General features: G+C 39.5%; 1 non-coding gene across 1 annotated transcript; it reads right to left on the bottom strand.

The window, feature by feature from the left end:
• Positions 1 to 10,980: 10,980 nt before the first annotated feature.
• Positions 10,981 to 11,087, bottom strand: LOC128579429 (U6 spliceosomal RNA). Its single transcript, XR_008378146.1, has one exon. It is a non-coding gene; the product is annotated as a U6 spliceosomal RNA (small nuclear RNA).
• Between the last annotated feature and the right edge of the window lie 5,388 nt (positions 11,088 to 16,475).

The raw sequence follows: 16,475 nt of genomic DNA, 5'->3' as shown, positions 1-16,475 counted from the left end.
AGCTGGGTACGGTGGCCTGTAAGCCCAGCATTTTGGGAGGCTGAGGTGGGAGAATTATTTGAGAGTAGGAGTTCAAAACCAGCCTGGGCAACATAGTTAGACCCTGTCTCTACAAATTTTTTTTTAATTTGCTAGGTAGAGTAGCACCTGTAGTCCCAGCTACTTAGGAGCCTGCGGCAGGAAGACTGCTTGGAGATTGAGGTTATAGTCAGCTATGATCTCTGCACTCTAGTCTCAGTGATAGAGCAAGAATCTGTCTAATAATAATAATAATATAATAATAATACAAAAATAAACACTAGGTGAAAAATCACTACTTTAGACTTTAAAATAAAATCCAAAAAAGGCTATTTACTTCCACTTACTACTTTCTACAGAAAATCAAATTCAAGGTCACCAACAACCTCTATGTTGCTGAATCCTATGGACACTTCCCAGTTTTTACTTCACCTGATTTCTCCACACCTTTGACCTGCTGACTTCCTCACCCTTCTGGAAATGCTCCACTCCTTGGCCCCTGAATCCCCCCGTCCACCAATCCCAGGGTCTCCTGACTCCTACCTGTCTCTTCTCAGTGTCATTTGCAAATTCTTCTTCTGTCCCTCCTACAAATACTGGTACACCTCAGGGTTTAATGCATACCTCTGTTAACACTTTCTGCTGCACAGTGAAATCCTCCACTCCTGTTTGTCATCTGTGAAAGCATTCATTTGCATTGAGCTCTTTATTGTCACATATTGGACACTGCCATTTGAATATTCCAACATGTTGGACTCAATTATTGCTCTTAGTATGTTCCTTGTCAGAGTGAAGACGATCACCTTATACTCAGATCAGAAACCCGAACATTATCTCAACCCATCGCTTTCCTCAATTTCATTTCCAAACTCACAGGTTTTGAATCTCAAGCTTCCACCTGCGGTGCATCTTACAAGGGTACATGTGAAACTTAGTAAATGTAGAATGTAAATGTCTTAACACAATAACTAAGAAAGTGCCAGGAAGGCTATGTTAACCAGTGTGGTGAAAATGTGTCAAACGGTCCATAAAACCAGGGTATGGTGCCCCATGATCACATTAATGTACACAGCTATGATTTAATAAAATAAATAAATAAATAAATAAAAAATAAAGCTTCCTAAGCACATGCACTGCTCTCCCTTTCCTCTGTCACCCCTCTGCTCAGCCCTTATCATTTCCCCCCAGATTACTGCCAACGGTCTCCCTCCTCCATTCCTGACTTTCTCCACCCAATTCTCTATACCCTACTCCCCAAATCATCTTCCTAAAGTACAAATCTGTCACATGAATTCCCTGCTGACACACCCTCAAGGCCCCAGTCCCTCGTATGGTCCATGAGACCATCAAAGTCTGACACGAGCTTTGTTCTCAGGCCCCCCACCTTCCATCTCCTCTCCGTCACACTAAACTTCTTCCAGTTATTAAAACTGCAATATCTCGGGCGGCGCCTGTGGCTCAAAGGGGTAGAGCGCTAGTCCCATATACCACAGGTGGTGGGTTCAAACCCAGCCCTGGCCAAAAACTGCAAAAAAAAAAAACAAAAACAAAAACTGCAGTATCTCTCTGTCCTCCAGGCCTTGCCATGTGCTGGTCCCTCTTTCTAGAGCACCTCTCTCTTTCCTGAGCCCTCCATTTCACACCTGCAATTAAGCATCTGTGGGTGTGAAGATGAAACTTAGCTAAGAAGAAACTTTGCCCCTCTCGCCTGCTCCCCGGCACCCTTTACACAGCCAACTGCAGTTCACCAAAACTCTAGGACTGGGACTTATTCAATAACGTATCTTTGGTGTCTACTTTGGTAAATATTTATCAAATTGTTGGATATTTATCAATTGTTGGTGTTTACTCCCTTTCCCAACTTTCGGGTACATATTTTTCAGAACTGTTCCTGGGAGATGACTCATCCAGTAAGTGACAGAGGAGTCACTGCCCACTGTAAAGAGTGGGTGAGTCTACTAGAGACCCCACCTGAGGTGCTGGATAGAGGCCTGTGAATGCCTCTCCAGCGGCAGGCGCTGGGGCACAACTGGAAATGTGAGACTCAAGGTCTTGCTTGAAATTTTTGAGCTCTAACAGCTCAAAGTTACACTTTGTATATCAAAGTTACACAGTCATTGTGACGGGGTGCAATATTAAAACACTAACAGTCAGTAGAGAAACACCATCAAATTTATTTTCCTGTCTTCAAGAAAGGTAGATCACCAAGGTCCTCTTTAAAAATATCTGTCCAAATATCTCTCTCCAGAAGAATCTATGCTTCTGACTGCAGACCAGACCCAGATTGATTTTCTATGAGTTACGCCTTTCCTGACGGGCAGGCAGATGATCAGAGGTTGACTTTACTCTTGGTCAATTTTCAAACACAAACTCAGGAGTTAAGTCATAACTCAGGCTTTTATTAACACAGTGAACCTGAGGCTGAGGCCCTAATGTTCACCAAGGACAAAAGACATGACTTGTAAGATATTACTAACTATATCCTCTTCAGAAGTATGAAAGTGTAACTTTATAGGTAAAAGGCTCAGTTCTACAGTTAGAGAAATCCAGATTCTAATCTCAGTTTACTATCTATATGATTTAGGGTAACTCAAACTCTCCAGGTTTTAATTTCCATATGAATGGCAATTCTTTGACAGTGTTTTCAATAGAATAATTGAACTAATATACACAAAGAGTTTAACGTAATGCCTGCTACAAATATTAGCTACCTTAATTAGCTATTCATCCTTCTCTCTTATATGTTTTCTAAATCAGGCAGCGATTACTGGAGTTAGCAAGGGCAGAGGGAACATCTCTCAGTTTTGTAAGTTACGATGTTTGCATTAATTACTAGAGGATTACCCACCACAATAAGAGAACCAAACCACACTTCCATATTCCACTGGAGGGAATATGCAGTCCTCTTAGATGTCAAAACATTCATTTCATTATGATTCAAAGAGAAGAGAATGACCTGCCAAAACACCAACCACTAAGCTTCCCACAACACGTGGATGTCTCTGACAGGTGTCTCCATTCCAAACACTGACCAGGCCAGCAGCCGGAACAGATGGCCCAGCTGGCAACATAGGCCTTTTCATCCGCCTGCGGTTTCTCACAGGTGCTGGGAGAAGGCGAGATAACTCAGTGTTTTCTGTTGTTTTGATAACCTTAACTGCTGTCTTTCCCACAGGCCAATTTTATTTTGGACATATTTCTATTTTTTAATATTTGACAACTGAAGACACTGGTAGCAAAAATAAAAACGTTTTTCTGAAAACTGATCTCATACACACATAATCATACAGCTGGCTTCTTCCCAGCCATCATTAATTTCCTTTCCCTTGAGCCTTTTTTCTCACCCCCATTAAAGTGTAACCGTCATCAAAATATCACAAAATCTGCTTGTAAGCATTTTTCACAAGCTGGGTTTAATACCGGAGTGTGTTTAAATAAGACATTTCCCCTTTTCTAAAATGAAAAAAATGCAAAAATATAATCATTCTTCCTCATGGTAGCCACGGCAGAGCACACTTGCTCTTTGTCTGTGTAACTTCCAGATTAAAACAGATGGGCTGACTTAAGAAACAGGTAATTTTAACATCCACCTTCACAAGCAGAATGGTGGCATGGCACATTAAAGTAGAAAAGCTTACACGTTCTAGGTGTAATTTATTAGTAACTTTTCCTTAGAACTTGACAAAGGCTTAAAACACAGAATAGAATTTTATACACAGAAAACATCTCTTTTTAAAGATATTTTAGCTATTCCTTTATTTTTGGCTCATTTGTGATATAGCTCATGAATAACTGCCATTATGAAGCTGTTCCTTTAAACGTGAGAAAACTAAGGCACCAATAATTATAGGTTGTGTATACCTAATGTTCCTTTCATTAGCTGGAATCCAGTGTAAGAGCCCCTCCCTTATCATCATCATCGTCATCGTCACCAGGTACAGTGGTCAGGAGCACAGCTGTGTTAAGTGGGACCTAGGTTCAAATTCCTGTTCCTGACCTTCCTAGCCCTATGACCTGGAACAAGTTGCTCAACTTCTCTGAGCTTCCATGTCTTCATCCAGGAACCCGATAAGCACTCCATAAGGTACTTCTTATTATTTATCATTTACTTCTAACATAAATATAAAAGTATGCCAAGGCCTCCCCATCTTAAACAAACTAATTCTCTCCAACTTCATTTAACTACTGTTTGTTTTTCCTCCCTTCCATTTCCTTAATTACTATTAAGTGCTCAATCCATTACAGTCTGGTTTCTGCTTCTACTAAAACTGGTCTGACGGTGGCCACCAACTACCACTTCTCTGCCAAATCTAGTGGATGTACTCATTCCTCGTCTTCCTTTACCTCACTAGAGAGAGCATTGACCCTGTTGGTCAGGTTGTCCTTGTTAAAACTCTCGTCTCCTGTAATTCACGTGATTACCCTCTCTCCTGATTTTCTTCCTACCTTCTTGAGCCTGCTCCTTCTGAATTCCTGAAAACTCCTCTTCCTCACCTCCTGAACTGTTGGCATCATCAATGGAGGCAGAAAAAGAGCTTTCGGCTCTTGTTGGCTCAACAAACATGACCCTTTGTGATCTGGCCCCTGCTTGCTCTTGTAGACTCGGTCTCTCCAATTAATCACATTTCTATTTCTGCCCCTCTCTCCCAGTCCTTTTATGCCATCGACCTACTTCCAAATCCCTGCATGCACCCATTGTATCCTGCTTCTCAGCCTTCCAGAAGACACGTCTTTTTCTTAGGTTCTCTCTCCTCCCTCCACATTTTCTCTGTATTTAGCCTTCAAAACTCAGCTCAAGCATCACCTTCTTCTCAAGCTGTCTCAACAGGGGCTGAAAAAGTCATCTTTAATATTCTACCCTCAGCTGAGGTTTCATAAATAGAGACAGGCTTCCCTATAGAGCCCCGGCAAAATTATAGAATCATGAGGAAATAAAGAATTGTTATTGTTTTAAGTGGCCAAGTTTTGGGATGTTTGTTAGGCAGCAATAGATAGACAAAACACCCCAAACTCACTAGATTTTAAGTTCTTCAAAGGCAGACTCATGTTGCGTTGAATACTGTATTGAAAACAACAATTCTCTGGTTTATGAAGCCCCCATGAATGATTAGTCAACTAACCACCCAACCAACCAGTCAACTAATGAGCCAGTCCATCAGTCAAAGTGGTCTAAAGTTAGTCTTTTCCCTTTAATTTAATTAAATGTTTCTTTGAACGTGGAAGCCAACAAAATGGGGAAAAGGGAGAGATAAGGAGAAGAATGAATGCTAAGTAAATTCATGTCTCTGGAGGGACTTACCGACCTAAAGTTCTAGCTCTGATCTGCTCTTATCACTACAGTCTCACTTCTATTTCCTACTACATATTTCCATTGAAGTATGTCCCTCTCTCTTCTGCCAAACCTAAACTTTTTACAAACCTTTATACCAGGGTCCTATTTCATCTTTTTGGCTATGTTACGATCATTGTTCATTCTTGAAATCTCAGTCAGCTTTGATTTCTGCCTTCTTCTCCCTACAAATATATTCCACCTTATTATTAATTTAGACCAATTTGCCTTGGTAATTTTTTTCTTTTTTGGGCCAGGGCTGGGTTTGAACCCGCCACCTCCAGTATATGGGGCCAGTGCCCTACTCCTTTGAGCCACAGGCACTGCCCTGCCTTGGTAAATTTTTTTTGGTGATTCGTCCTTTCCTTTAAACTCCTTCTTCCCTCGTGCTAGCTTGGACTCACATTACCCCATTTCTGTATTAGTCAAATGTCTTATGATGATAATGCTGTATTGAGAGTCTTTTAGTTACATTTCCAAGTCCTGATATGTCTAATGAAGCCTTTTTGTAGATGAAACATTTAATTTCAGGGCAAATAGGTTAAAGAAAATGGTAATTATTTCAATTGTCATTACTCTTTCCCAAAATAAATATTATTTGTAACAGTGAAAGGAAATCAGTTTTAAAAATGATATCCATGAAGTGACTAAACATTAGAACCTATTATTTGACAAATCTTATTAATGAGAAGTGTCATAAGAATAGATGACAGATGATGACTCTAGTGAGGAAGCAATCTGAATTTGTTTTTGTTAGCCTGAAAGCCAACATGAAATAAATAGGCAAAAGAAAAGGGGACAAAACCCAAGCTGGAACCCCATCTCTTTTGTATACATCAGTTCAACCTTTGTTAATAGGATAGGGAATTCATTATTTATATCAAGAGGAAATGGACAAACATTTTACGCCTGATAAGATTTTTTTCTTTATGCGTCAAATTCTTTAAAGGATCCAACTGAAAGATAGTCTTCATCATGGGAAGTTTGGAGAAAGAATTTATCCATATGCTAAATCTATCAAAGCTATTTCATGATTCTGTACCAGCTGAAGCTAACCCCAATTACCCTTTTTTCAATCAAGGGATTATCTTTCATGTACACATTAATGCACATCTTGATTTTAAGCAACAGTGAGTTATTTGCTTTGTGAGAACATGAAAGTCATCTTGATATTAAGAACAGAAAAAAAAATTCATTCTAATTAAGTAAATCCCATAATGTTATAATCTTATCTAGGAAACAGCTACGAGATAAGAATAGCTGTTTGCAAACTAACAATTGAGTTAACAATTAAGGTCACCTAACCTTATCTATCCCTACTAAAATGTCCTATTTTTCAGTCATTGTAAGAATGTATCTTATCACCAATAATAATTCCATATCAAAAATGATTCTGCCTTCACAGCAGGTGCCACAAAGTATGTATTTTTAGAAAGCTTCCACCCTTGAATTCATTTACTAGCAATCTAGTGGTGATTTACAGTGGACAAGAGGAAATTAAGAATAGGAACAAATGAACACATGTCGTAGGACAACATACAAATAAAGGCAAAACAATAACAAGGCCAAGGTGAGAACCAGTGCAAGGTGATTTTCCACTTCACACAAATGTTTTTATATCCAGATTACTACTGAGGGATCTTTATTAAATTACAGAATACTTACTCCAAAATCTCTGCTTGTTCCCATCCTTGGGTCAATTTTGCCAATTTAATTTCCAAAGACAAAGCATGCCCACCTTGACAAAAGGCAGTTGCTGAAAGGGAGTTTGGGGGAATGTGGAAACCACCTCCTCTTCCAAATTCAGTATTTGGCACTCCAGACGGCCTCATAAATTACACCAATCGTGGTGTTGGCCAATTAAGTTACACAGAAGTTAGAATTAGTTGAATACCCTGCAGTGGGTCTTAAGTGAGTCAAGGTGACCAGAGGAAAGTTGCCTAAATGGTATACAGAGTGAAGATGTCTGTTCCTGGTACAGTAAACAAGACCAAACCAAAAAGATTTGCAAGAGAGAGGAAATAAGGTGCTAACTCAAATACTGGCAACTGAAAGGAAAATTATGTAAGGGACATCCAAAATGCTGAAAAGCAAAAGAAAAATGAATGGTGAATGCAGAATATGATTGTCTTAACACAATAACTAAGAAAATGCCAGGAATCCTATGTTAACCAGTGTGATGAAAATGTGTCGAACTGTTTATAAAACCAGTGCATGGTGCCCCATGATCGCATTAATGTACACAGCTATGATTTAATACTAATAAAAATAATAATAATAAAATGGCAAAAGAAAATGCAAAAAAAAAAAAAAAGAAAAATTAATGGTGTAGCATGACCATGCTTTGTGGTCTACTCTGGCTGTGACAGATGGGATGGGAGGAAGGGACGGAGAACCGAGAGCTAGATGTTACATGAGTAAGAGGTTTCTGTGGTTAGACATGAGAACAATATAGTCTAGACAAGAAGGGCACTCGAGAATTATCCCATGGAGAGGAGGGACTCTGCTTTTGCTCTAATTAAATTGTTTTGGTATGTTCATGGGTGTCACTGGTGGGAAGCAAGAAGAATGGCTGGATTTAATGAAGAAGCACCAGAATTGGGAAAGTTCTTCCATTTCCTTGCCTTAGCATTTGACATTTTCAGAGGAGTTCTGGGGAGAATGTGCTCATCTCTCATTACTCATAGCCATAAAATGGCAAAGTAATAGGAACTAGTCCAGATGGTTCAGAGGAAAACTCTAACATGGATACACTGTGCTTCTTTCCTGCCAAAAGTTAGTGAAAAAACATTTACTCCCCTCAAATTGCTGGCATTTTCATTGCCTTATCCTGCCCCACAGAGGTTTTCTACTGCTTCAGATACCCCAGGACTCAAGAAGAGTTCTGAGCTCTTCTTCTGTTGTGGTCCCGAATCTCAAACTTTCTTCCCCCTATATAAAGTCTTGTGGCTCCCAAAATGACAGCTGGATCTGAGCTCTTCTATACTTGCTCTTTTAAGAAAAGATTATATAACCCGAGAACCTGGACTCAAATAAATATTTATGGGGTGAAGGTATGGAGAGACCCGGAGGGGAATCACAGAAATTGCTTTGCTCTCTCCACCTCACCAGATGTCTTCATTAGCCTCTTCTCTCAGATGGGGCTTGAGAATGGCCACCAAAAGCCATAGAAAATCCCAAAAGTGGAATCAGAAACTGCATTAGTGCTTATGTTTCCCTGATGTTATTATGCTTAAAACAACATCTGCCATTTCCTAATCCCGCCTAATCATTTAACAAGTTTTTTAAAGACCATCTATTTAGCATCTTGCTACAGATACAGCCTCAAAGTGTGGTAAAGAAGACCCCCTGGCAGAGTGACTACTAGCCTACTGTTGGCCTTTGTAGAAAGCAGAAAGTTATCTCCCATAGGCGAAGCCACATGGTACCCCAGCTTGGTGATCCTGGCAGACACAGTTCTGCACCAAAGCACAAGACCTGGTGAGCCAGCATGAGCCGGATGCCAGCCCCACTCCAGGAGGCTCTGTGTAAAGCACTAACTGCATGACTCTGCCCTCCCCCAGCCCTGCTCCCAGGCTCTGACCACTAGTAGCACATCTCTGCATGACTCCGACTGACCCTTCCTTATCAGTCTGGCTCTCTGGTCCTGGATCCCAGGAGCATCCCAACATCCTCACTTGGCCTGCTGGCCACTGCCCCCAACCTAAGACCTCAGCATGCTGAGGACTAATGAGTTACAGCTCCTTGTTCTGATCTTTTGTCATCCAGTTCTGCTTCTGACAAGAGAGAATACACAGAGGCCCAAACAGCCAATTATACAAACTTATGCTTATCAAAGCTGATAGCATCCAGAGCAGAGACACAGTTTACATTATCTTTTAACTATTCCAAGCACTGAGATCCCAGGCTGGTTTAGAATGTGAAAACAATCTATACTTCCTGTCATTTAAGTAAAACACTCTTGCTTTTCTGATGTCACACTTTTTGGAGGTGATGAGCTTTGCTGGCAGCTCTTGCGCTCTTTGGGAATGCTGGTAGCAAGATGATGGCCAATGCTACCACCGAGAGTGTTAATAGCAGAGGACTGAAGGCCAGAACACTTATTTCTCTTTGAGAATATTACCAACCACTTAATATGCAACTTATGAGCTAAAGTCCACAACTCATAGAAAGTGCGAAAAGCTTTATGAAATTTTATACTTTTTAGAGTCCTGAGGATTTAGTAGGCCTGGCATAGGAAACTGAAGGGCACCCTTCACATTTCAATCACTCTTGATAGAACCAGCTTAGACGGTGTCACAGGTTCCTTCAAAAGATTCTACATCCTTTCCAGGATTATCTCATTCCTTCCACTTGACAGAGACACATTATGGAGGTGGGGGAGGAGGGCAGAGACACTGAGGCAACAACAGGGGATGACACTCTAAAGACCAGGAAGGACCGCCGAATGAGTTCAGTTTTCTGTAGTTAGCTACAAAGACCCAAATACTTCCTCGTAGGAGAGAATAAGCAGCACCAACCCTAACATCCTTGTTTAAAAGACTAGACTCTAGAAACATTTTCCCGGCCTCATCCAAGCAGGTAGACACAACACAGAATTTGTGCCAGGTAAAAGCATGACCTTTCCAAAACTGACTTAGCTGGCACTGCGAGTGAGGATGTCTCTGGGTTCCGGCCACATAGTTACCCCCAGTTCAATTCTCCTCCTGGCCAGTGACCTTTTGTTCACATCCTCCTCTCTTTTATGTTTCCTTGACTTCCTTCATTCGGGCCCTTCCCACGGAGCCTCCGTGGTTGTTTACAGCCTGCCTCTGGTTTTCCTCTCCTACATCCTTTATGTCTCCACCATTGACACTGCAGCTACTCCTGCTTTAAATCTGTCTAGGTGCTCAGGCCCTTGTTTTAATTGTTGGGGATTCATCGAGGGTAGGCACTCAGAACTTTTTAAAAATAATTTTCTTTCTAGTGCAGGGAGACTGTTATTTCTTTTCATTGCGACTGTGGCATGCTGTGTCCACTAAATGATAGGAGATATCTTTGGGATTCATGCCACAGCACCCTACTATGGGGAACACAAATGCCCTTTAGATACACGTCGTCAAGCTCACTATATACACGTAGAGAATTAAGCCCTGCAGAACATGAGGTGACCCTAGATATACAAGTGAGAAAACAAGTCCTATTGTTTGAAGCCTTTGAAATTTTGCACATATATATGATAGTACCGACTTACTTCCGAACAAACTCAAAGGGTGCAAGGCAGATGAAAAACATTTACTGAGAACATGTTATACCTTGGTAGGTTTTCCTCTATCATTTCATCCAGTTCCCACCACACCACGTAAGTATTAGGGAATTTAGGTAACATTTTTGAAGACCACAACCAGTTCTGCTCAGGTCTGAGTCTTTAGCTAAACAATTCTATAGGGCTAACACATCTGTAATATGTTGTAGCTTATGATTCATAATATATTTCATACATTTGAAAGAGCAATTACAGAGAGCATAACATCTAATTCAATCATTTAAAATATAATTTATAATACACTTGATAGCATAATTTTTATTTTAAAATATACTTTTACAGTATTTCTTATTTTAACATAGACTTCATAATATGCTTTTTTTTTTTTTTAAATATGGAACGCTTCACGAATTTGCGTGTCATCCTTGCGCAGGGGCCATGCTATTCTTCTCTGTATCATTCCAATTTTAGTATATGTGCTGCCGAAGTGAGCACCATAATATGCTTTTATAGTATACTTTTAATTTTTAAATATAGTTTAAAAACTTTTTTTCTATGTTATAATCTGATGAAGACTTACAACTATAGTCTTTCACCTCAAGCTGCCACTTCTATGGCCACATCTCAACGTGCTGTCATAAGTTTTCTCTGCAACACGCTGTAAACATAGGCCTGGCAAATCACAGTGGCTCTCGCCTATAATCCCGGCATTCTATGGGCCAAGGCAGGAGAAGCCCTTGAATTCAGAAGTTTGAGAACATCCCGAGCAAGTGAAAGATCCCGCCTCTACTAAAAATTAAAAAAGTTAGCTGAGCTTTGGGGTGGGCACTGTAGTTTGAGCTACTCAGGAGGCTGAGACAGGAGGATTGCTTGAGCTCAGGAGTTTGAGGTTGCTATGAGCTATGATGATGCCACTGCACTGTGGCCTGGAAGACACAGTGAGACTCTGTCTCAAAAACAACAACAAAAACCTGCCCTCCCCACTGACACTGACCAGCACCCTTTCTTTTGCCTAGGGATTTGTTTCCTGCCAAAGCCCTGGGGGGGAAATGCCAACATGTCCATCTCAGGGAGAGACACTTTTCCTACCCTACAAAGATTTACAACTGTTATGGACCCATAATAATCAAAAATAAAAATCTTAAAACAACTCTTATATTAGTATGTGTTTTGATTATTTACAAGGTAATTTAAGATTTTAATTTTTTAAATTTCTGGGACCACGCCATTCTGTAAAAATTTAAGTTAGAGGCTCAGCATCCATAGCTCAGTGGTTTGGGTGCCAGCCACAAGTACCAGGGCTGGTGAGTTCAAACCCGGCCTGGGCCTGTAAACAATGATGACAACTACTACAAAAATATATCCAGGCATTGTGAGGGGTGCCTATAGTCCCAGCTACTTGGGAAGCTGGGAAGAAAAATGTCAGGCTGAGAAAGCCCATGAAATTATTGGGATCAAGAGAAAAGCAAATTAATGAAGCCTCAAATTTGGTGTGTAAGCAGCACAGGAGCAAAAAGCAGCTGATGTGTTCAGTACCTACAGTGACAGAAACTGTGTCTTTAATGTAATGGCCTGACCCACTGTCGTAAGCCCTGCAATGCCAAAAATCACACAGGCTCACCCCACCCATGCTCTGCTCTGGCTCCACAATGTAATCTTCATGTAGTGTGTTTGTTTGCTTATTTATTTATTTGACGGAAGAACTTCATCTGTAAACTGTCTTGACTAACATCAACTTGGCAACAACTCATCAGTTAAGTAACTGTTGACAGATTCTTCAAGATATGACTGCTACACTGATACTTTATCTTCCTGTTAATTAGTAATTATGCACTGGCAAGAAAAAGTGTTTCTTTTCAATTATCCCAGAATTCAGTGATTATTTAAACTTGACTAGTACATCTTCTGGGCAAATTGTGTTTGATAATCCTTATTAAAATATACATAGTGGTTGTTGACTTGTAACAAGAGAAAAAAAAGTGGTAGTTCAAAGGGTATTAGATATAGCACAAGGCAAACAGGGGCCCATTAAAATTTCCCCAACTGCTCTAATGAGAATGCCGAGGGTCATTTCTGCCTTGTTTACCATCTGTTTGGTTTCTGGCATGTGCCTCTGGTGAGAAGGGAGTGCCCCAAAGCCCTTTTGGCTTATCACAGTGTCATCCAGGGTCTGAAGTAATTTTGGCCTTTCATAAAGTGGCGCTTTCATAAAGTCAGACACTTACACATGTGGAATGAAAAACTTATTAAGTGTGAAAATGATGCTACCTGACGAAAAGCATCCTGATTTTTGTTGTTGTTGTTGCAGTTTGGCCGGGGCTGGGTTTGAACTCACCACCCTCCGTATCTGGGGCCAGCACCCCACTCACTGAGCCACAGGCACCACCCAGCATCCTGATTTTTAAAAACAGGGAAGCAATGTTTAAAAAGGAACTTTACAAAACATCGTATATTAAATTCTGTGTCTGCTTTCCAATCACCCAAAGGTTTTCATGATTTTATGATAATGAAAAACAGCTACTTTTCAATAATTAGGCTCTCATTAAAAAAAGGATTTGCCTTGAGTCATGTGATGGTATGCTAGACAGGACACAGGAAGCGATAACCACAAAAGAAAAAGTTGATAAATTAGAATTTCTCATAGTCATCACATAGTAACATTGAGGGGAAAAAAAGAGACAAGCCATGAGCGGGAAATACATTCACAAAACATAAATCTGGTAGAAGACTATAGCCACGTCCTCCTATACAACTCAATAAAAACACAACTCTGTCTTTTAAGACGGGTGTAAGATTTGGCAGACTTTGACAAAAGTGGCTGATAAGCACATGAAAAAGTGTTCAACACCAATCGGCATCTGGGAAATGCAAATTAAAACAACAGCGAGATGCCGCCACACACTCACAAAAATGGCCAAAATTAGAAACAGACTGTGTTGAAGATGCAGAGAAATTGTGACTTTCACGCTCTGTTGGTGAGAGTGTAATATGGGATAACTGTTTTGAAAAAAACATCTCATAGCGTCTCATAAAAGAAAAACCCAAACCACCACTAGGTTTTTACCCAACGAAAATGAAACAGGTATTCATAAAAAGGCTTGCAGAATGTTCATAGCAGCTGTGTGCACAATAGCCAAAAATCAGAAACAACCCAGGTATCCAGTACAAGGAAAATGTAAAAACAAACACAGGAATACCACACAGTAATAAAAAATTGTAAAAACTACTGATACATACAACATGGATAAATCTCAAAAACGTCATGTTGAGTGAGAGAACCTCACTCATCTGAAGGTCTAGAACTGGCGAATTAATCTATGGACAATCAAAACAGCGCTGCCTCTGGGAAGCAGGGTGAGAGTTGACAGAGAAGAGGCATGAGGGAAACAGGAGGTGACGGTAACATCCTATGTTTTTTATAGGGGTTTACACAGCTGTGTACATTTGTGAAATCTCATCTCATATACCCTTAAAATGTGTGCAGATCATTGTATATATAAACGTTACCAACACAATGGGTGTTGTATGATTCTTTCAATTTTGATATTTGTTTAAAAATTATAATGATGTGTTAAAAAGTAGATTGATATGACTTTAATCAAATCCCTACTAAATTCCTTTTAAAAATAACATTAGTTCACTAGGTGAATCGCTACATATAATGTAAAGCCACATAAATGTAACTGTTGACAAAGCATCAGTTCATTTTGTCACATCGGCCTTGCGATAGGAGAGCAGGTACCACTGCTTTTGTGTTCAATATCTGTCCTTCTACCAGTGTGCCAACCTGGTGTTCGCTTATATGGGTATGCATGTGGTATGTGCCCCTCAACCTGTTTATCCCATTTGAACCTGATATTATCGTAATGTAATCTCATCAAATGGTATACAAATTGATGAAAAATGAATACAGGCAGTTCCCAGCTTATGAGAGAGGTTCTGTAGGTCTGCCCTTAAGCTGAATTTGTATATAAGTTTACAACAGGTAAATTTGCTCTTACATAGTACTTGTAATAGTCTCTGTTCATAAGTGTGAGTTATACACCAATTAGATGTTTATAACTTGGGGACTCACTCTAATAGCCTCCATTCTCATAAGTGCAAGGTGTACTTAAAGTGGATGTTTGTAACTTGGGGACTGCCTGTATGCATAAGAAAAGGAGTTTTTGTTCATATATAAACTAACTTGAATGTTTCAGGCAGACGTGACAAAAAGAAGCTAAAGAAACGTTGCTTTAGATTATGATGAAAAGGGTACCAGTTAAAGATTGCAAAACAAAAAATCATAAATATCTAGAATTCTGTACTCAGACTTCTTCACAAGTCTGTTTATGTTTCTGCTCCATTTTAAAGAAACGAAAAGTAGGTAAGTGGTTTATGTAACAAAACAAAACCCTAGTGGCCTGCCAATCACTGGGCCCACATTTAAAGAACAGTTCTTAGATAAACTTTGAAAAGGGTAACTTTATTACCAACCATCCTATTTGATACCCAAACGGGTTAGGCAGGAACTAAATCTGGAGGGCGGTTCCTAGGGGACGGGGACCAATCAGGGGCAGGGGCTGCAGGAAACCACAGAACACCTGTCAGTCACGTATCTCAATCTCCTGGTAACATCCACACTTCCCTTAACCCCTGTCCAGAACTAGCCCAATAAAAGGAAACCACCTGAGAGTCCTTAATTTCTTTCTCTGCTCTTAGAGATTGACCCATTCTCTCTCCACTTTGTATAACTTCCTTCTTTTCGACAATAAAAGCTGTTTGTGTGGAACTGCTTCCTGTCTGAGCTCATTCCCTCCACCAGCTCTGCTTGTGATGCTTCCAAGCAAGGAGCCAAAGACCCAGGACAACAGTGCACCAAGAGCCCAGACCGGACAAACCCACACAAGTACTCTGTTACCTATCCCTAGCCACTTCCTTTCCTCCCCACGGGATTCACCTTTTAACAAACTAATGAAACTGTTGCTTAATTATTCATAGAAAAATCAATATCAAGCATGTCTAACCGATTTGTTTTAACTCCCTCACTCCTAGTACTGATCAAGTCAAATAACAGAGTTCCTGTAGTTTTTTTTTTACATAATTTAGTACGGATACGAATGTGTAAGTATTTGGAGAAGCAAGGTCAATTTTTAAACTCCGTGTGTGTGTATTTGTATACATATTTCAATTATACTCTAACCATTAAATATTATGCAAAACATAATTTTAATTACAGCATTCTATTCCTGAATGCTAACTTAATATATTTCCGTATTTAGAAAATTTTCAAAATCTTATCATAAATAGTGCCTAGTGAACAATCGTGTACATCGAATTGTCTGTGTTTGTTTTTTTAAATTTATAATAGATGTCCAAAGGTAAAAGAACAGAGTCAAAATATATAAACATTTTAATGGTTCTTTTTAGGTACCATCAGTTTGCTTTTTAGGTAACCAATATACATACACATCAATAATAAATACCTATTCTATTTTCTAGCACTAATACTAGTTATTAAATATGCAGAATATTAAACATCTTTGCCAAGTTAAAAAAAATGTACCTCTTACTGTTATGTATGTTTATTAGTAAGTTGAATATTTTGTTCACATATATTGAACATTTGTCTTTCTTTTTTTTGTAAATGGTCTGAGTTTTTTATACTTTTCTATTAAGACATAGGTTACTGGTTTCATTGTACAAAGGCTCAATAATCCCTTTACACCTACGGCAAGATGTTTGTTCATTTTATTAATTTTTTAATACACAAGCAATACTTTTTCATTGCCAGAAATTTTTTTAAAAAAGAAGAAAACTATTAGACACTATGAGATTTTCCAAGTTGTCCTGCACAAAACTAGTTCTTTAAGATACAAAACAAATTTTCTTTGGGGGAAATAA

This window comes from Nycticebus coucang, unplaced genomic scaffold (assembly GCF_027406575.1).
Source record: "Nycticebus coucang isolate mNycCou1 unplaced genomic scaffold, mNycCou1.pri scaffold_53, whole genome shotgun sequence".
NCBI classification, from domain to species: Eukaryota; Metazoa; Chordata; class Mammalia; order Primates; family Lorisidae; genus Nycticebus; species Nycticebus coucang.
This window is presented reverse-complemented; position numbering and strand designations above follow the sequence as displayed.